Source organism: Periplaneta americana, chromosome 6 (genome assembly GCF_040183065.1).
Source record: "Periplaneta americana isolate PAMFEO1 chromosome 6, P.americana_PAMFEO1_priV1, whole genome shotgun sequence".
In the NCBI taxonomy this organism is placed as follows: Eukaryota; Metazoa; Arthropoda; class Insecta; order Blattodea; family Blattidae; genus Periplaneta; species Periplaneta americana.
This window is the reverse complement of record NC_091122.1, coordinates 125,969,267-125,992,714: the sequence shown is the minus strand read 5'-3', so window position 1 is coordinate 125,992,714 and position 23,448 is coordinate 125,969,267. Positions and strand designations below refer to the sequence as shown.

The following is a 23,448-nucleotide window of genomic DNA, read 5'->3' as shown; positions in this document are numbered from 1 at the left end:
TTTCACTACCTGGAATACAGACCATGATCTCTATTTCTCTGCACAGAACATCATTTTACTGATCATTTTCCAGTACTGTATATCAATTCCACGATTCTGGAATTCTCTCCCTGACTGTATGTCAGAGACTGTCTGACAATACCAAAATTCAAATGTAAATTAGGCCTACTCGTAAAGAATCACAATCTAGTCATGGAATTGCTTGCTAAACGCCTGTCGAGTTGTTCGGCATAATACGCATATTGCAAATATCATATAAGTCATATTGTCAGTATAATAATAATAATAATAATAATAATAATTAGTAGTAGTAGTAGTAGTGGTGGTGGTGGTGGCGGCAGCAGCAGCAGTAGCAGTAGCAGTAGTAGTAGTAAAATATGAACTGTCAAATGCACAAAACGTTAAACAAACGTTTCATAATGAAGTCAGAACTCCAACTAACAAGCGGGTGAATACCCCTTTTAAAATGAGTTTAAAATCGACAATGTACAATATTTAACATTTGCACTGCAGAACTGTCAAAACAACCTTTTCAATATTATGTAAATAAATTAAATTTCATATTGTGTCAGCTTCATTTTATTACAAGGTCGGTACTAGGCGGTAGTTTCTATATAATAAAGATAGCATTGTTATAATTCGAAAATGCCGCAGCACCAAGCACAGGGATTATAATTATTGACTACAGGACTATGAGGACTATGCCTTATATCGATGTAGATTTTGTTACTCTGACAGTGGAAGATTAGAGAAGGGAAAACGATTTCATTAATTCATTTAGTGTTCTGCCCAAGGGCAGGTCTTTCACTGTAAACCCAGCTTTCTTCAATCTTTCCTATTTTCTGCCTTTCTCTTCGTTTCCTCGTATGATCGTAAAAATGATTATGAATAAAAAAATATTCAAATTAAATATGTATTTCTTTTAGTTCGAGGAGAGGGGGGGTTCCAAATCCGGTAACCCCCCTTGCGTACGCCCCTCAAACAAATAAATAAGTTAAAATAATGTTATTCACACTTTAATTTTTATAATTTAGTTTTGTTACAAAACAAGGGTAAATTACATAGATGTGTAAATCATACAAAATAATCTTAGATTTCTGGGTTTCTGCAAAGTCTAGTAGGTGCAGAAACGTTCAATTTTTCGCAGCTAGTTATTGGCTTCATCAGAGAAGGCAGGAAAAAAGAACTTACAAGTTGGGTCTGTTACCCACCTGATACGTTGCTCCAAAACTTTGGACGTTTCTGATGCTAACATGTAAACACCCAAAAATCTCCCACCAATCCGAAAACAATGAAGTATCTAATTACGTATACAAAACATAACCTGTAATATTCGAAACTATAATTATGGCTTTCTATTATCAGGCAGTACGTCTCACTTGACGATATGTGTCAGAGGAAGAACAATTGTTTGTATGAATCTGAAGTCTGATAATGTAAAATGTAGCTAATCGGCGATGTATGCAATGGAGGAAGGAAAGGAACTGGCCACCCTACGCCATTATCTCCTGGCCTAGTTGCCTCATAAGTGATGCCTTGTTGGTATCACTTGAGAGATTCAGACCTGTCTTCTGGCAGTTAACTAAACAACAAACAATTATGACTTTTAATAAAAACTTATGTCCGTTGATAATATTATTATGCTACGAACAAGCTACAAAATAACACGAGATGGAAAACATCAGATTACCTGAAAGAGCTCACCATGACAACAGTGGGGATAAGTGAGATAGGAGCCAGGAAAGACTGAAAGGACCTGAAGCCGGAACATGCACGAGAAGAAGCAGAAGAAGACATGATTGCCAACAATCATGATGGATAAACTGACGATTAATTTTATCAAGGTTCAAGGTGTTGCTAGTCACGGCATCTGTCTAAACTTGAAGCCTCCTAGATCCCTTTTGCTGCTTCATGTAGGAACGCCAACTTTTTTTAAGCACTATTACTGTCCATTCGCTGTACATGGGTCCAATTATTTTGGTGAGTATTTATGCTTATGCTATGCTTTTACAGTTCTAATTTTTTATAATAATATCATTGGTTTGGCAGTCATATCTTGTAATCCTAAACAGCGTTAAAGAAACTTAAATATTAGCGTAGCTCAGTCGGCTAAGGCACTTGCCTACCGATTCGGAGTTGCGCTCGGGCGTGGGTTCGATTTTGGGCTGATTACCTGGTTGGGGTTTTTTTCGAGGTTTTCTTCAATCGTAAGGCGAATGTCAGGTAATCCTCGGTCTCATTTCGCCAAATACCATACCATATCTCTAATGAAACTATGTAGGTTAAAGATTGGTAATAATGGAAGTGGGGAGGACACGTGACAAGGCTAAATCCAGAAAGATGGGCGTACGCAGCTACAATGTGGGACCCGTACACGGGGAAGAGAAGACAAGGACGACCAAGGCGCAGATGGGCAGACATACTCACAGCGAGGGCCGGAAAACAGTGGTCAAGAATAGCAAGAGACAGGAAAAAGTGAAGGAACTAGAGTAACACTTAAGTGAAGTGAACATTGTACAATCTAAAGTGTAAATAGCTTGTAAGAGGAAAGTTAGTGTCAGTGATATATATCAGAGTGCCACAAGTCTTACTTGGAATGGCTCACCAAGTAAGTTACATCGAGCCACCCCTTTTTTAGGAGGCCTTTGCCCTACACGGGACATTACCGGGCTATTCATTCATTCATTCATTCAATACTGTAATAGAAGTAATATTGTGATAGTTCTGTTTGAGTATTTATTACAATTTTACTGAGCGAGAGAAGGACCGGTTTTGTGCAGCAACTTGTCCACGAACATTTCCTTAATACGTTGACGCAAAAAATCGATCTTCCTCTCGCTCAGTAAAATTGTAATAAATTATCAAAAAGAACTATCACAATATTACTCATATCACGATATTACCAACCTTTAACCTAGTAGGCCCTACATGTTCAAGGACATTTAGGAGAATCAGCTCTTATCCAAATGAAAATTGATTCCTGATTTAATTACACCAGATTTCTTTCTGTGAATCATAGATTTTGTCAACTAGAGATGAACAGTTACTTGAGTCTTGGAAAGAAAGACGATGTGTAAATCTTTGGACTCACCCCAGATCAATGTGGCTGTCATATATAGTCAAAGACAGGCCTGGCTGGGCCATCTATTGCGCAAGACAGTCGTAGGACTACCAGAAAATCATGTGACTGGAAAGCTACGGAACTGAAGAGAGGGAAGCCAAGACAGAGTGGGTGAACGCCCCAGAGGATGATGGGGATGAGGGGATGGAGACTGTTAACCAGAGTGGTCAGAGTGCAAAAGAGTTTTTGAGAATGCGAGAACCCACCCTGGAGTGTAAAGTCAAAGTCAAAGTCTTTCTGTGAAGTTACTTGAAGGAAAGTGCCTCCAAAATTAACTCCCACACGTTGTACGATCGAAAGTGGACAATCAATAGTCACTCCCGCAATGATGACAAGGAACTTAAGCTTGAAAGAAAATGGGTGGGGACATTCCCGGCACACGTGTAACAGCATCTGAAAACATTACTTAAGTATGTATTCACATCTAGCATGTTTATGTAATATATTTCATGCGATAAATTTTGAGGAGAGGACTTAGAGGATTTTATGAACACTCTGTAGAAGTGTGTGCTATACCCAACGAGAATATTACTTTTAACCGTTATAGTACTGAACGGCTAATCCGGCAGTGTAATTTTAACATGCTCTCTTCGATTATGTTCAGTCACCAGATATGAAATAGCCGCGTGTTTTGCGTTCTTCCAAAATTGTAAAATACTTGTTTCGGCACAATTACAGGGCATGGTGAATTGGTTTCACTGCCACTTATTTCTAGCTAGTTTGTGCGCAATGGTTTTAGGTACACGGTTTACTATTTGCGCTCTTATGCGTGAGTCATTTCAGAAATCTAACATTTATGGCCGTTACTGTGGTAAAACAATTTCAAAGCCACCGAGATCAACGCCCCAATAGGCCAATAGGCACGTGAGTTGTAGTTAATTGGTGCAGTTGCCAGGGCCTCCTTTGTTTACAGAATGTTAGTATACAGGCAGCTGATGTTATAACTATCTACATCTCAGTGAGAATCGTGCACTGCATCCTTTCTGAAAGAGACGAAGGTTTCAGAGCATCTCTGTAATTGCATCAAACGATTATGCTGTCGGTTGGGTGTTATTGTGATATTTGGATTTTTAAGGAATAGGTTTTTTTATAAAATTTGCGACTTTGAATGGGAGTGAAATAAATACAATACAATTAATTTACGTGTTATATTATTAATGACTATTTTTCACCACCATCACAAAGTTCATCTACACTGTCACCATAAAATTCACCATAAACACTATCACAAATATTCACCATAAACACTATCACAAATATTCACCATAAACACTATCACAAATATTCACCATAAACACTATCACAAATATTCACCATAAACACTATCACAAAAATTCAATTTGTAAATATTTGTATAGACAAGAGCAGGCCTATATATTCAATAAAGAATAAAGAGGAAAGAAATAATATAATTCACCACCAACACTTTCACAATAAAATACACCTTCAACATAACCACAAAATTCACCACAAATGCCAACCAACATCACAATAAAATTCATTAACATCAGACATTTAGTGTAATATGTAGCTAATCGGCGATGTATGCAATGGAGGGGGAAAGGAACTGGCCACACTACCCCATTATCTACTGGCCTAGTTTCCTCATAAGTAGTGCCTTGTTGGTATCACTTGTGAGGTTCAGACTTGTATTCGGAGAGCTGACTAAACAATAACATCAGATAAAATCACAAAATTCACTACAAATGTCATCACCACAAAATCCATCATTTACACCATCACCACAAAATTCACAGCAAAATATCAACATCACACAATTTATCAACGCTATCACCATAAATGCCAACATCACAATAACATTCACAGGCACCATCACAAAAAAAAAAATCGCCACCAAGTCCTCGCCCGTGGTCGAGTGGTTAGCCCAGGGCTGGGCACCGGGAGCGAATCCAAGCTCTAAACGGGGACGCTTAATATTCATCCATCACGGTATCAACGCTGTGCAGTGTTCGGCGGGGAAGAAAGGGGTTGAAGAGAAGTCATATGGCTCCCTGTGAGAGAGTATAATTCGTTCTTGGTGCCCAGTCTTGGATTAGCCTATCTACCTTCCACTGTAATGACCTGGGTTCGATCCCCGTCTGGGTCACGAAGAAATTTGTGGAGGGCAAAGCGAGTGCGAGAGATTTTTCTCGGAGTTTTCCTATTTTCTCTCATCATTATCATCATTCAACCATTACTCCACGATCAGCCTCACTCTGCGAGGTCTCGAGCCAGGCTTTCAGAACAAATAAAAAATGGCTGAAAGTTGTACACACTTGTGTATAATAATAAATATGATTGTTATTATTATTATGATTGTTATTATTATTATTATTATTATTATTATTATTATTATTATTATTATTATTAAAATTCACCACCAACACTGCCATAATAAAATTCAACACAGACAACATAACCATAAAATTCATCACCAACACTATCGCCAAAAAAATCATCATCAACACAATCACCACAAAATTCACCAACAGTACTATCACAATAAAATTCATGTGCACCATTACCGCAAAATTAACGAAAGACATCTTCACCATGAACAATGTATATCACTAACACATCACCATAAAATTCGTCACCATACCATCACCATAAAATTCGTCACTATGTCATCACTATAGAATTCTTCATCAACACCACCATAATAAAAATCACTATCAACATTATCATCACAAATTCACCACCAACAATGTAACCACAAATTCACCACCAACGTCATCATCACACAATACACCATCGCTACCAACACCAGCATCTCAAACTACACCATTATTTACACTATGACTACCATCAACATCTCAAACCACCGCCATTTCCACAACCATCACTACCAGCGTCACAGAATCCTGCAATAACATCACCGCTGTACATAATCCCTTCATCAGTACTAATGCCGCAAATGTAATTATTGTAACCTTAGCAACGTGATATAAATTGAAGGTTAAAAGAGATGTTAATGATTGGAAAACATTATAATAGGTTGTGTAGGTTAGTTAAGGCCTACAAGTTAGATGTTGTTCGAGAAAGGTTAGGTAAGACCTGTGAAGGTAAAGAAAAAGTGATTCAAGTTTAAGGGAAGTAAAGGTAATATCTCAAGGGTTTATTGACATTGCGAGTTGTGAGGTGGCAAAAAACAGAAGTAACTAAGAACCGCGCCAAGGAGCACACAGTCTTGCTCTTTAATACTAGATGGATATCTCTGGTCAACACTCGCCGACTATTTTAACGTTGAAAAAGCGGACTCATTGCTGCATTAGATACAGTTCAAAGATAAAGGTGTGCTGACTCAGTCTGAGCACCTTGGGGGGAAAGGAGATTAATTGTCTTCAGTTAGGCTATCTTTTAGATATTTATACAATTTCTTTCATCATTTACAAAACGCCTGATTATTTTGCCTGCAGGCCGCTGTTTACAACGGTTACGTAGCAGTTTTAGTGCATCGTGAAGGCCACGGACATGATTTCGAATCCTGCCTACGGCATTACGTTTGTCCGTGTTCAATGTGATGTCCCTTCTTGTCGTAAGCATAAGCCCGTCGACTAGTGATGCGTGAAGAGAGAATTTTCCAGGAAAATGTTACCTATTTATAGAGTGGAGAAGAACTGACGAACATACAATCCACCGTGCGGAAAGAAAAAAACAAAATTCTTTCTATTTCCATAAATTTTCCATCTTACTTATTTCTTCGCCAAAATACGTATTAAAACTGAGGATACGGCAATGCTTTAAATATTTATTTATTTCCATAAATTTTCCATCTTACTTATTTTTTTTCCTCAAAAAATACTTATTAAAATTGAGGATACGGCAATATTGTAAATATTTACTTATTTTCACAAATTTTCCATCTTACTTATGCTCTGTAAAAAATACCCATTAAACCGAGGATACGACAATGCTTTAAATATTTATTTATTTTTCATCTTACTTATGCTCTCTACAAAATGCCTATTAACAAGAATCTATGCAAACGACTATTTCTTAATTTTATTTATTGTATGATGAGTTAATACATGAAATGAGCAACGAAGTATGTCTCTAGATCCCTATGTTTAGGAAAATTGATTATTATTAGGCCTATATGCAGAATTATTTATAATTATGACTGCCAATATTCTTAGCCAAAACATTCTCTGGACTAAGTGGATTAGCCACTACCTTTAGCGAAGGGCAATTGTATTTAAGGGGTTACACACACCCTCCACCATCAAATATTTATACGTTTCATAAAAGTCATTTCTCCATATCCTTAAGCCCTATTTTCATAATATTTTACATGCTTAATGCCTGATAATTGCTCTCTAATCCAAAAGAAAAATATTTCCCTACGTAAAATGTTTTTGTAATTGTGAATTTTCAAAACTTTCATTTGAGATTTATACCAAAGTACTGTTAAAAAATTAGTCTCAAGATTTTAAATATGTTCAGTAATTCCTTTTTGTCTTAAAGTTAACATTCATGTTAATAAGTCAAATTCGCAATAAACTTACAGATTGCTGGCTGGTATTACATTTGCATGGTAGGACATTTTAATGCATAACTTCGTCAATTTTATAGATATCTTGAAAGTTCTTTCACAGATATAAATCTAAATGTTAATATTCAACTTAAATGAGAAAAATGAAAAATCAATTCTTGTTTACCCGTGAGGGTGTATATTTGAGAAAATATGCTTACAAACTTACAGAGCTAGTATTGTATTTGCATGGCAGGACATTTTAATGGATAACTTGGTAAATTTAATTGATATCTTAAAACTGCTTTCACAAATATAAAACTAAAAGTTCATATTAAATTACTATGAAAATTATAAATCAATATTTTCGACTCTCGAAGGTAAATCATCATAATTTTCTACCTAAGGGCAGGTCTTTTACTGCAAACCCAGCACTCTCCAATCTTCCCTATTTTCCGCCTTTCTCTTAGTATCTGCATACGACCCATATATCTTAACATTGTCTAGATCTGATATCTTCCTTTTTTCCCGTTCACCATTAAATAAATAAATAAATAAATAAATAAATAATAATAATAATAATAATAATAATAATAATAATAATAATAATAATTATTATTATTATTATTATTATTATTATTATTATTATTATTATTCTAATGCATCCTTCAGGAGGCAGTTTTTTTCTTAGCCAGCGACCCAGTCAATTTCTTTTTCTCTTCCTGATCAGTTTCAGCCCTATTCTTTCTTCATACATTCTTTCTAGCACAACTTCATTTATTATTTTGTCTGTTCATTTCACACGTTGCATTCTTCTCCATATCCACATTTCAAATGCTTCTATAGACCTAGTTATTTACCGAAGGTGTATGTAACCTCCTAAGATAATAGTACGATCACTTTTTCTTAAACCCATTCGTTACGTGTGAGTGAGCCGAAACAAAGTCTATATATATAGTTTTACTTTCTTGTCAGTTTTAAATCTTCTTTTGTAAATATAAAAATAACATAAATAATGACTACAATATAAACACTAACGCTGTAATAGTTGAATCGATGGAATTCATAGAAAAATTGTATTTCAGTAAGATTAGGCCAGTAACTCTTAGCATGTCTGACCTTGAAACGAGCGGGCCCGACTTCATATTCTGGTTGGAACAAGTTACATTATTGAGGTTTTTCCAAGATTTTCCCTCAACCCATTAAGAGTAAATGCTGGGCAACTTTCGGCGTTTTACCCTGGACTCATTTCACCGACATTATCACTTTCGTATCTTTCAGACGCTAGATAACCATAGCAGTTGATAAAGCGTCGAAAAATAACCCACAAACAAGCATAAGACCGATGATTTTTCATGCCATTTCCTGAAATTCACCTTGAACTTGAGGGAAATCGTGGAAGAAAGAAAAAATCACGCCGCCGTAGCATGGCCTCAGGTCGCGGGCCCAATTTGTCCTTTAGCTATTCCATTATAGAGCATAGTCTCAATGTTTTCATCAGGAAACAGTTTTTCAAATAGAAACATTTAGTATACATCTCTTCCGTGATCAAACACCAACCGTAATGCGTCACAGACTTTCATGTTTGTACAGAATATTATCATATCATCGTCGTCTTCCTTCTCCGCGGCTCTATAGCTCGAAGCTTATATTGGCTGCCTTACAATTATCTTCCATTATTTTTATTATAGTTATTATATTATACTATATTGATATTACATTTAATAACAGATTTATCATACCGGGTGAACCATAAGTCATATTATTAAATTTGGTGAATGATTTCTTTAGTAAAAGAAACAAAAGAATCAAGTAACATTTTCCTGTGTTTTGTATAGTTTTCCAGAAAAATGTGCAATTTTAAACACGTGGCCGAATGCACAGTAGTTTGTTGTGTTCTGGTGAACAATTCCGTCACCGGATGTGTTTTGAATAGGGAAGTGGGAGATCATTTCCATGTATATTGTTTTTAAAGTCGTAAGAAAAAAAAATACAGTTGGTGTACGGTTAAATTTTTCTGTTTTAAACATACTGAGAGAGGCTGCAAGCAGTATTTTGCTTCATTCAATTAGTAATAGTTTTCGCACTTCACTTTTTCAAGTACTCAACCGGTAAACTTACAGAAGAAAATGTAAATTTCCAGAACTGTTTTTAAACGCAATTGTGTATATTTACATTTCTTGTTCTCTCCTCCATCACTCTAACAAACGTACACGCGATCTGTACGTAGGTATCTGTTGACTCTAGGCAGTAACCTTCTACAGAGTTGTCACGGTTCGGTACAATTTAACATTTCTCTGAGGAACGAACATTTACATTTGTTAGAATCATATTTCTGCAAATTTAAGGCACAAAACTAAAACGCGTTCAATCATTTATTATAAGAATTTGCTGTTCTCTTAAATCGAAATTTAATTAAATTGAGAATTTAGTCAATAGCTTTCATAAATTAGGCTACACTATTAAACGTCTCATTTAAAACAATGTTTTTCTATCCAAATGTAAGCAAAAACGAGAAAATTTGTATTAAACCTTTTTGTTTGAGATATCTCAAAGATAAACCCCCTGAAATTAATGACATGACTTGCGGTTCAAATTGTACAGGCTCATTTGAAGGGTTCAGAGCCATAGTAGGCCAACCGCCATTTATTAAAAACGGAGAAAGCAAGAATTAGAGTTAAGTAAATACCATAGTTTAATGAAGGTTGACATATAATTTAGTTTTAAAGTGCATAATTTATATTACTTGATATATGTTTAATTAAATTGTGGTAATCACTTCATTTGAACCTTTGTTTCCTCCGTTTTTAATATATGGCGCTTGGCCCACTATGGCTTTGAATACTTCATTTAAAAGTCAATTCAAACTTTAAAGTGTTATAAACGGCCACCAAGATCACCGAAGACGACGATAAACTTTTAGCTGTGACTGCAACAAGTGCTAATCATTAGCCTATTTCTCTAAGTCTATTAACAAGAACATAACAAAGATTTGTTTAAGTATGTCTTTATTTTGCATCAGAAAATTTCAGCATATAAGAAATTGTGACATTTTCTGCCTTCCATCTGTTAGATACGGCTATATTTCGAGAAAAATGTCTCAGTATCAGCATTTTGTATGTTATAACCAAAAACTACGGTATAAACTTTTCATGAAAATCACTTCTAATTAAAATCATAAGATTATTTTCACATTTATCTTAAAATTATTACTTTTTACTGACAATAAGTAAAAAAATTCGAGACAAATATGCTGTAAACAACTTCGACGTTATGCCAAATGCTGTTTTTTGTGTTAACTTAAACAACTTAGTAATCGCGAATAACAAATTCCTTCCTATGCTTATGCCGAAACATGCTGTGGTAATCAATACTGATTTATGTTCGATTTCGATTCCTCTTAGCGATTTCCTTTGCAAAATTAATCTTACCGATATCTAAATTGCACTGATGGATGTCAAACCAAGGACATTCCACACTACATCATGTGAGTCTTGAATCACAGTTATTTCTCTTTGTCTAAACCTCGTCCTAATTAGTACACAAAAAATTGAATACAATCACAGTCTAGTATATACAGTCACGAAGCTCAATACATAGGGAAAATCCATCCATAGATAGTTGCTAACCACTAGGATCGCTACTATCGCCTCATCACAGACAATGCGAAATAGTACCGGCACAGTCTATTGTTCCTAGTACCCTTACAACTCAAGAGTTCGTGACTGTATATACTAGACTGTGATAATAAAGAGTTAACCTAACTTTAGCCACGGTCGAAGAACGGTAGAAGGGCAAATGAACACATTGCCATTATTATATGTGCGTTATGTAATTTTCGTCTCGAAATGTTCGATAGAAATTAACTTCATACGATACCCTATCGCAGAATTAACTTGTCTAACCTGTCTTTAACCCACATCTCAGCTTGAAAAATTATCTTGTTGTATGTTACACTTTCCTCTAGTACAAATTACTATGTTCCTAATTTTATACGAAATAAATTTTTTTTAATGTTACGTACAATTAACGTAAATTTCTTCATACGTTAAAATCTGGAAAGTATAAAAATAAATCATTCTACCTCTTCATAGGCCTACTAGTATTTATATATTATTCTACAAATAGGTTGTACTACACTTCAAATGAAAGTGACTTCTATAACCCTTTTTCTTTTATATTTCCTGCGGTAATAACTGCAATAATAAATTACGAAGAATATTTTTGTGTTTTCAGCCATATGTCGATTAAAATCTGCGATGATTCGAAATTGCTTAAGAATTATTGCATCCTTAGGGTCGCATGGACATAAACATGAAAGGGCAAAGCCCGTAAGAACACAAAAGTCAGAAAGCAATCTTCGCAACAATGAATAACGTCACAAATCTTGGGCTATTGAAATGTGTCGCATTTATCCTACCCAGCGCCGTTATGAATTTGGGGAGATACAATGAGTAAAGCAATCAGGTTTCGTACGGCAGTTATAACGACTGAAGTCGGCCTGGGTAACGTAGTCGATATAGCGGTGACCTTCTGTGCTCGAGGTTTCGGGTTCGATCTCGGCCCAGGTCGATGGCATTTAAGTGTGTTTAAATGCGACAGGCTCATGTCAGTAGATTTACTGACATGTAAAAGAACTCCTGCGGGACAAAATTCCGGCACACCGGCGACGCTGATATAACCTCTGCAGTTGCGAGCGTCGTTAAATGAACCATAATTTTTTTATAATGATGGAGAGCGGATCACACGTTACTCCTGTAGGCCTACTGGTTGAATGAGTGATCATCTCTATTGAGACATGTGAGCCAGAGGCCAGGAGTTGACTGATCGGCCTTGACCCTCATGTCGCGCCACGGGAAAAAATAACTATCTACTAATATATTCATATTTGACAATCGAGAAAACGCTGATAATATCAATTATGACATCCTATACAGATTGAACCATAAGTAATGTCATTAATTTCAGGTGGTTATTCTTTGAGATATTTCAAACAAAAAAAGTCAAATATAAATTTGCTGGTTTTCGCTTCCTTTTTCGAGATAAAAATTGTTTTATAAAAAACATTTCAGAGCGTGTTTTGAGAAAAGCATTGATTTTATTTCCAACATGCTCAGTCAATGTAAGAGAGCAGTGTATTATGACAATAAATGATTGAAATAATTTTAGTTTTGTACTTTAAATATGCATAAATTTGATCTGGATACACATAACATTGTAAAATTCCTTTGAAAAACGAAAAGTTACATTTGTTCGGATCAAATCTCTGCAAATTTAGAGGACAAAACTAAAATCCTTTCAATCATTTATTATCATAGTACCCTACTCTCTTAAATTCACTGAGCATATTGGGAATTAAAGCAATGGCTTTCCGAAAACACGCTCTGAAATGTTTCATATAAAAGAATTTTTATCTCGAAAATTAAACAAAAACAAGCAAAATTGTATTTAACTTTTTTATTTCAAATATCTCAAAGAATAACTCCCTGAAATACTTACGGATCATTCTGTATATATGTCAGTGAATGAAAGACGAGTACTTTCGAAAAAGGCGAGAATTTTCCCTAGATCAAAAATACAATACAGTTGGAGTAAAATGTAATAAGCGTACTTTAGCGTGGACCAAATTTGTCCTAAAGCGTTTAAGTATGTCTATATACATGGTCGTGGTTGACTGAAGGAGTTGCGAAGATTTCTGTAAAAGCCATAGTAACAAGACTATGGTCCGATATCTACGAATATTTCGTAATGGAAAAATTCTATCACAATTTTCATTTAATCGTCAAAGAATGTAGACTGAACGCAAGAAAATTAACAAAATTACCTGAACGTCACAGTTTCTTTAATTATAAGACGAAAGATATAACTCAACTACTGGCGATGTTGAAAAAATTCCACTTATTAAGCGTAAATATCTGTGAACGATGTAACCTGGAAGATTACTATACTATTTAGACGTTTTATTAAATTTTTTATTCAAGTATTTTTATTTGTAGCTGTGATAGAATTAGTAATTGAAGCGGTGAGATCAATAACCATTCAAGTCTACTTCTGGCTATTCATTTTTTGCAAATTTGAAATTAAATTTTGGATATTTCTACAAGTGTTACGACTTTAAAAGTTGGTATACTACTTTGTCTTGATCTCTAAAACAACCAGAAATATTACGTGCAAAAAAATAATAATTACGTAAGAAATAAAAAAGAGTCCTTTTTGCATTTTTCTCGAAGCTTGTGTAAGTGGACTTGAATGGTTATTGATCTCACCGCTTCAATTATTAACACTTTTTTTAATACTTGTGTTAATATTCTTAAAAATAACTAGGCAAATAATATACTCGCTTGTTTATAAAAACATCTCTTTTTACTTTATAAATATGAAGTATGACGCACCCGGAACAAACTCCAACACGGATAATAAACGATATAGGCTAAAGGTTGGTAATATTGTGATATAAGTAATATTGTAATAGTTCTTTTTGAGAATTTATTACAATTATACTGAGCGAGAGGAAGATCGGTTTTTTGCGTCAACATATTAAGGGAATGTTCGTGGCAAGTTTCTGCACAAAAGCGGTCCTTCTGTCGTTCAGTAATTGTAATAAATTCTCAATATCACAATATTACTCGTATCACAATATTACCAACCTTTACCCTACTCATAAAACCGAGATGCTAGATACTAAAGAAATGTACTACATTATGCACAGAAATATACGAAAGATATTATGATAATGCTGGTAATGTTATCGTTTTATTACAATAATACCGGGAATAGTAAACTATGCTACGAATGAGTAAAGTATGATTTTATTCACAAGTGGAATATTTAGCGCCCGAGGCGCACCCAGAGGGTGACAATTTCCACGAATGCATGAAATCTGTTCTCTATCGTGTAGCATACAAAATTCTAACACCTCTTAATAAATCGTTGTAATACATGATATTATAATAATTCAATATTAAATATTTAGGCCTATGCATATACAGTTATCCTTCATTGTTACTGTTGCCAGAAACGAGTGGATAAGTTTACAAGAATCACTCGTAGCAACGGAGAGCAACTGGAAAACAAAAATGGAAATATCCACTCGTTGCTCTTAACAGATCGTCTTTGTTTCTGCAATAACTCCTATGTGCAAAATATAAAATTGTTCAGTAGGAAGAAAAAGCACATTTATTCATCCTATGGCAGCGGTACATAGGAGACTGTGAATTCTTACATTTTTGAAAAAAAGAAATATAATTACATATAGGAGATTTTATTATTTGCTGTATTACTATTTAAGGTATTTAATAGAGCAAAAATCTGAAAAGCGATAAAAATGTCACATAGGAGTTATTGCAGAAACAAAGACGATATACACCAATATAAAGTATATAACTTTATATACAGAATATCAACATACCAATGGGCTATTTCATTAGGATGTGTTGGATAAAAATGTTTTAGAGAATATTACGGTACAAAGATAATACAGCAAAAGCTACGTAATAAAAACGCAGACTGAGTCGCCTCCTCCATTCTTTACCAGTCGACCTTGTAGTCTAGTAGTCCCCATGCTCGCTGCTATGTCCGAGGTTTGCTGGTTCAAATCTCATCGAGGGTGATAAATAGGCCCATATTTACACAAGGCTCAGGGCGGTAAATTTGTAGACGCGCAACATTTTTAGAAAAGAAAAAAAAATTGAGCTGAAAATAAGTTTTCGATATTTTCCTGCTTCATAGATGCCTGTTTTAGATAGTATCGTACGTCAAATTGTTGTTACATGTCTCTTTTTTTTATACAGTTTGACTGCTAATGTCTAAGATTTACATAAGTTAGTTGGTAGAGGGAGCAAAATTTTCTCGGATCCATGGCGTAGCATTATCTAAATACGGGACTGGTGAAATTATTCTTTCAGAATGATAAAATCCTCAGCATGGCTTCGTCTGGAGGGGAAGAAAAGCTCAAAGATCCGTATCGCGGATCTACGAAACGTTAAAAAAAACTCCTGTCCGTGATACATAGGTGGTTTCAGGCGAAATTTGAAGGTTACTTCTAGCCTACATCGATATCTTGTAACCTTTCGTCTGAACACGGTATCAATAATGACTTTGAAATTTTAAATTTTAATTATCAATACATATCTGCATATAATTTTATGATTGAAACTTGTTTTATTAACATCAAGAGAATCGAATAGTGTGTTCATCACTTTGTATGATTGTTAGTTTGAAATTTTACAAAATGTTTTATCATATTGAAATGACTTAGAACCAAGTTTTATGTCATGTTGTTTTAAACAGTTTGATTTTATTAATAATTTTTGTTTCTTGCATTTCACCTATGTTCAATTGGTCAATTTATGTCTCTCCACCTGAAGATGATTTAAAAAAAATCGAAAATATTTGTGAATATATAACCTTGTGATGTGAAATTTAAAAGCAGAAAATTGAAACAGAAAATTGTTTTCTGTTTTAATTGAGAAGTTCTTGACTGAAATTTATAAAACAATTCATTATTATATAAAAAAATCGAGCTGAAATTAAGTTTTCGATATTTTTCTGCTTCATAGATGCCTGCTTTAAATAGGAGCATACGTTAAATTGTTGTTACATGTTACTCTTTTTATACAGTTTGGCTGCTAATGTCTAAGATTTACGTAAGTTAGTTGGTAGAGGGCGCAAAATTTTCTCGGATCCATGGCGAGCATTACCTAAATACAGGGCTGGTGAAATTCTTTGAGAACGATAAAATCCTCAGCATGGCTTCGTCTGGAAGGGAAGAAAAGGTCAAAGATCCGTATCGCGGATCTACGAAACGTTAAAAAAAAAAAAAACCTTGTCCGTGATCCATAGATGGCTTCGGGCGAAATTTGAAGGTTACTTCTAGCCCACGTCGAAATATTGAGGTAGCATAAAGTGTGTCCAATCAATATAGACTAATTGAACGTGATATGTCTTACCCTCCATTACTAATTCGTACTTTACCACTACTTGCTTTGAATACAAGGTGTGCGAATACACACTGCAGCTTATTTTCGTGTTATTTACATCAAATGTGACTGTATATTCTAACAAATATACATTAAAAATTATTGTTACTTTATTAGCTAGAAAGATGAATGACAATTCAAATACCCTTATAATACAATAGCATTACTTATATCAAAAGAACTGAAGTTAATTAGGATTTGATTAAATCTCAGTATGCTTTATTTATATCAGATTTTCGAATACGAGTATAATAAAGTTAAAACATAAAATAATTATTAAAAGTGAAGGGAAATTCCTTGCAAAAATTGGAGAAATAATTTAAAAAAATCTCGTTCGTGCAAAAGGATAGTTTGAAGAATTAATAAGATGAACTGCAGTCAATAAAATCATAATGGCCAATGAAGAATACATATTATTATGTTCATTAAAAGTCAAGGGATTTCCCTATACCATGTTGACTACACGACCAAAGACTTCGGTTGTGTAGATCTATTTCTTTCTCCTAACAACGGTGAAGACGGGCGGAACGGGTAACTCGCTCGGTAACAAAATATTCACAAATTTCATAACAGAGTGAACAGTTCACCATATCCTTAAATGTTTCAGTTTCAAGCTATAATACATTTGAATAAAACTACCGTAAATTACAAAATCCCTTCTGTTTCACTGCGCTGACACCCTGAGTGTTTATACCATGGTTCTCTGATTTTAATTTTGTGAAATCCTGCATAATGAGAAAAAAGTGGCATAAAACGTAAATTAATTTAGGGATAAAGGTAAGGTATATCGCTATGCAGTTTATTTTATTGGATTATTTTACGACGCTGTATCAACATCTCAGGTTATTTAGCGCCTGAATGATATGAAGGTGATAATGCCGGTGAAATGAGTCCGGGGTCCAACACCGAAAGTTACCCAGCATTTGCTCGTATTGGGTTGAGGTAAAACCCCGGAAAAAACCTCAACCAAGTAACTTGCCCTGACCGGGATTCGAACCCGGGCCACCTGGTTTCGCGGCCAGACGCGCTGACCGTTACTCCACAGGTGTGGACTATTGCTATGTAAATTAGACTATCTTGTAGGTCTGGGTTGATTCTGAATCACAGGCATTTAATACCTTTAAATGCAGTGATTCTTCCAAGTTATACGAAAAATTAGTAATTCTTTAGTATTACTAATTTATAGATTAAAACTCCATCCTTTACGGATACTACATCACGTGTTTATTACAAATATACAATGTTTAACGTCTAGTATTCTATTTCATTAATACTTATATTGGAGCAGAAGCAGATTTTGGGTAATCGATCGTTGTGTTGGAACTCAACATCTCCAATATTTCGTAACTACATACGGATTCCATCATCGGGGAAAAATATTACGACCTGAAGGGTTGCCTTAGGCTTGCCAACCGTCCCATTTTTCCCGGGGCAGTCCCGATATCGACTAATGCGTCCCGCGTCCCGAAATAATTTGCATACATATCAAAATGTCCCGATTTCATGGCATATTAGACATTTACAGCTGATTTTCGTTCCTATCATATTGTTGAATTTAGTCTGGATTGAAAGATATTCCTGCACAGTCTCATACAAGATATGCTTCCATTACGTGATGAAATGGAGAAATGACACTAGTACGCATGTTCAAGGCAGAAATTTAATTCTCGTTGATATGTCAACAGAGTGACGGGTGCAATGATCGTAATACACACGTTAGGAAAGGTTTTATCATAGCCTACAGGATACTTACTGAATCATCTATCCTCTGTGCTCATCTTATGAACTTTTACTTAAGTTTGGCGCCATTCAGTATTATGTCCACTTTGTTCCACTTGATGCGTCATTCATTGGTTTCGGCGGAAAAGAGGAAAAAAAAATAAAGATTTATGTTACCACTTTTACGACAGATATAGACGTCAACGAGGGCAACAACAATGACTTGTAAAGTACCGCAACCCCTCAAGTGTGATAAAATATGATGGCTCTGGTGATAAATCACATAAACGTCTCTGTTTTTTTCCGAGAAGAGTGGCTGAAATCTTTTGTGTAAGTAGATTAAGTTAGTTCGGGTTAGTTCAGATTACGTATGTTAGTTTATATTAGGTTAGTAATTACATCAATAAGATGAGTTCCTAGTTTCCAACGAGTTAACATTAAAGAATTGATATTGTTTTTCAACTTGTTGTGTGGTAATTTAGTTAAGTTTTTGTATTTTTTTTTACATAATATATTATATTATGAAATAAGGTAATACTGTTAAAACATACATATAGGCTACTGTTATAAGATTACTACCGGTACTGTTGAATATGTGGACTGATAGGTGGAAATTAGTGCATAAAATTGCCAGTAACGTTTATGTCCCTAATTTTTACTTAGGAAAGTTGGCAAGCCTAGGTTTTCTACTCTGTTGGGCCTGTTATCACAGTCTACTATATACAGTCACGAAGCTCAATACGTAGTAAATATGCATCCATAGATAGTTGCTAACCACTAGGATCGCTAATATCGCCTCATTAAAGACAATGCGAAATAGTACCGGCACAGTCTTTTGTTCCTAGCACCCTCACAACTCAAGCTTCGTGACTGTATATACTAGACTGTGCTGTTATGTCTGGCTACTCCAAACTGGGCAGTTCCGAAACGTTAGAGATGTTACTCGTTCCAACACAAGTACCCAAAAATCTGTTTCAGTATAAATCAAACTAACCAATCACTAGGCCTATGTAAGCCTAAAATCTCATATGTTGGAGCAAATTTTCTCGGGTACTCTTCTTATCTCTATAATCATTATTTATTCATAATGCACAGTTATTCATTCGTGTTACAAGGAAACGGTAATTAGCCTATACCATATTCTTAACACCTCACCATGGAAATCATGGGTAAAATACATTTTTCAAATAGCCTTCAACGCCTGAGACATTAGGCAAGATACTAAAATAAAAATATTGTGATTTACTGAGGTCTGCTTATCCTGACATATCGGTTGTAACTGTCACTAGTTATATCCTCAAATTTATACTGATTGTGTAACGTTAACCTTCATGTATCCTTTGCACTAACATGTTTACAGTAATTTACACTCCATCGTTAACATTATAAACATACCAGAGAAGGAAAATAAAATTTAGAGTTGAGATAGTATGAGAAAAAGTTCCAGCATTAAAACCAATTAAGTCTACCAGTTAGATAAGGTCCATATTATTAAACTACAGTGTGAAACTATAAATCTATTCACCAAATTTCACACCTTTCCTATCAAAAAGTCTGTAAACGTTCTACAATGATAAAATAAATACATTTTATTTTACACGTGTAATGAGGGTGTTGTAGGATTACTAAAATTCGTCTTAAAAAAGCAGTATAAAATACTGTTAAAAGGAATATGTTGTTATAAATGTTCGGGTATTGTGTTGTATTGTATTTATTAACATTGCTTCGCAGCTAGAACATGGAACAAGTCAGGAAACTTAATACTACTATAAAGTCTTAATTAATAGTCAGTCTAGTTGAATATATACAGAAGAGGTTTACAATATAGTATACTAGTACAACACAAACTTTTAATATCAATTTCATGAAACGATGTTGAATGTCATGAATTCACCTACAGAACAGAAGGCGTGAGAAATTAGGTACTTCTTTAATTTGGCCCTAAATAATCATATGTTTCGAGTTTCATTTTTATATCGATAGAGAGGCTATTAAAAATATAACGCACTCCTTTTTGATAGCACGATAGACTTGCCGATGGAGTATGAAAGTCATTTTTGACGCGTATTTATGCTATGAACTGTTGAATTAGTTACAAAGTTTTCACGATTACATACGAGAAAGATTAATAATGAAAAAATATACTGACAAGCGGTGGACATCATTTGTAGTTTTTAAAAATAGTCCTACACGATTCCCTAAATTTGGCACCTACTATTATTCTAATTACTCTTTTTTGTAGTAGAAATATACTGTTATTTCCCCAGAATATTATTCCAAAACTCATTACCAGTGGAAGTATGCGAAGTATATTGTTTGTAAAGTATTGATATTTAACTTACTATCTTTTGCGCAGATCTAATAGCAAAACATGCTAAATTTAGTTAGGGGGTAATTTCTTTAATATGATTTTTCCAATTTAACACATTATCGATTTTTAAGCCAAGAAATTTGGTTGTTGTTGTTTCTAATATGTATCTATTGTTAAAATTATTGCGCTTTAAATTTGCGAGGTTGAATTTGGACAGGATTTAAATTGAATTATGAAGTGTATCTTTTAATAGACTGTAATTAATGATTAGTTGCAATAGTTACTCCTGTATTTGTAGTTCATAAATAATAGATTATGCATTTTATGTAGCCTACATTTCTAATTTTATCTCAGTTGTTTTTCATTCGATGAGGGCGTCGATGTCTTTTCTCATGGCTTATTGAAAACTGTTATATTATTCAACTTACAGCCGTAGGTAGCATTGAATTAAAGTATCAAGGCCTCCTGCAACAGCTTCTATAAATCCCTGCTTTAAATCTTGGTATTCAAGTAAATTCGTTATTCAGCTATTTTACACACTACGTAAACATTAATCCCGTGTGCGCAATCAATCGAATTACATCAACAATTGATTTATTAGCAGATAATTTGTGTCCAGTCAAAAGGAGTGCAATCATTCATGAGTATACCGCTGTTTTGACTGATTAATGATGTAGCCCCTATAGAAATATGTATGCATCAAGGCAATTCATTATTTTAGTGCACCCTACAAGTCTTGTATCTAGTCAACTCACGTCTTAAAATACTTCAATGAGCATTATATTACGTCACTATCTTCTTCATAAAGTGAGAGGCAGTGAAATATCACGGCTAGGAATGTATTAAGATTGGAATGCGGCTTTATAAACAGGCGGTGACTCAAAATTAAACGAGGCTGCATATCCGTTTTAAAATGTATTACTGTGATCTACGTAATTGTTTCAATCAAATATTTGATTCGTAATCCCTATAACTTAAGTTAAAATAAATGTTTACTATTTTTACAATATGAAATATCTTCACTCTATTTCGCACCAAAAATTAAAAATGATTGAATCTTATTCTTGCATCGAAATCTCTCGAACCGTTAAGAAATATTACATGCTTACCTTATGACTGTAGTACAAGAAACAGTAACAGCATCTTCTTTGCAAGCTTTATTACTCTTTTTCTTTGAATAAACACGTTCCCATAACACTATGCAACAATTTTTAACACTCTAATATGACACCAGAAACAAAAACAACACAACACTTATCACTTAAAATCGAACCTAATCACACAACACTTGAGAAAAGTTGACAGAAAACTAATTCATCTGTAATCACTTACACCTGCTCAGAATTACACGAGGAGGAGTAAAAAAAAACAACTAACCGGAGGAATGTTGACTTTTTTTCCTCTTCTCACGTTACATGCTTTTGAACTTGAAATCCTACAACAATAAACACGCTTTCATTTATTTACGTGTCGAATACGATATTTTGTTTGTTATTACGTATTCCCGATGTGCGCTATCCGACGTTGGGCCTCAGCTTGAGTCTGTACAACCAGTTTTGGCTGAGGAACTCCACTGCGACGTCAGAACAGCACAACTAGCAGACAAGACAGTCGAGCGGCCCAGCAGCGTTCGGCTTTCTCTCAAAGCCGACTGCAAGAGAGCGAGGCTGCCATGTCTGCTGCCGAGATGTGGCAACGTCACCGCTCAATGCATACCTGTACTACCTCAAACGCACACATCATTTCTGGAACCTCTCGGTTCTGTTATGGTATTAGCAGACAAAAAATAATGCTACCAAAGCCTCCTATTGTTTGCGTTTATTAAACACTGACTGTCAACTGTTCTGTTGAAACAGATGGAGTATTTACAGGAGGGCTTTGACCTTCGGAAGTGACAACGTTAAAGGATACCGCTCGTATGAACGTAGTTACCGGCCTTCGAAGGAAATAGATGGTCCATCTCGTTCACTATTTCGCTAGGTGCGAATTTCAGCGCTGTAATAGCTGACCATCATCAAACTGTCACTAGAAATACCAAAACCGGCATTCGGTGCTTTCAATTTGTGAAATATAAATGCCGTTGTTCAACAGCAAATTTTTATACATCTTGATTACACAACTTTTAACATTGTATCACTTCGGAATATGTATGATAAGAACTTTCTTGTGTTGAATTTTAGCAATGGTACACAGACTACTCAACATACCAATGAACCAAAAGCATTATAACGAAGAACTAAACACAATCACACATAGCACAAGAAAACGGATACAACCCCAACATAATAGACAACATAATACATAAGACAAAACAAAACCACAAAAAACAGAAGAATACAACACAAACACAAGAACACAAAAAATACATCACACTAACATACGAAAACAAAAACACACATAAAATTGCAACCTCATTCAAGAAATTAAATTACAACATCGCATACAGAACAAATAACACTCTACAAAAACATCTCAACACACAAACAACACAAACAAACAAATACAACCACACAGGCGTATACAAACTCAAATGTAACACCTGCAACAACTTCTACATAGGACAGACAGGCAGATCATTTCAAACACGTTACAAAGAACACATCACAGCCATAACAAAATTACAAAACACCTCCACATATGCAGAACACATCACAAATGCCAACCACACCTACAGAGACATCAACACAGACATGGAAATACTGCACATCCAACCAAAAAGCCAGAAACTCAACACACTAAAACAATATGAAATATACAGACACACGAAAACACGCCCCAATGATATTCTCAACACACAACTCAATTTCAAAACACGTACATTCTTTCACTCTGCACTACGAACGCA

At 34.8% G+C, this 23,448-nt stretch overlaps 1 protein-coding gene across 3 annotated transcripts in view; it reads right to left on the bottom strand.

Moving 5' to 3' along the window:
- Myo10A (Myosin 10A) overlaps positions 1–22,223 on the bottom strand; it is a 696,078-nt gene extending 673,855 nt beyond the window's left edge. For 2 of the 3 annotated variants that reach the window (XM_069828898.1, XM_069828899.1), the window contains exon 1: positions 21,713–22,223. The gene's annotated coding sequence lies outside the window, so the exon portion shown is untranslated. The remainder of the gene's footprint in view (positions 1–21,712) is intronic. The other variant, XM_069828900.1, reaches the window with a different exon arrangement.
- Positions 22,224–23,448: the final 1,225 nt, after the last annotated feature.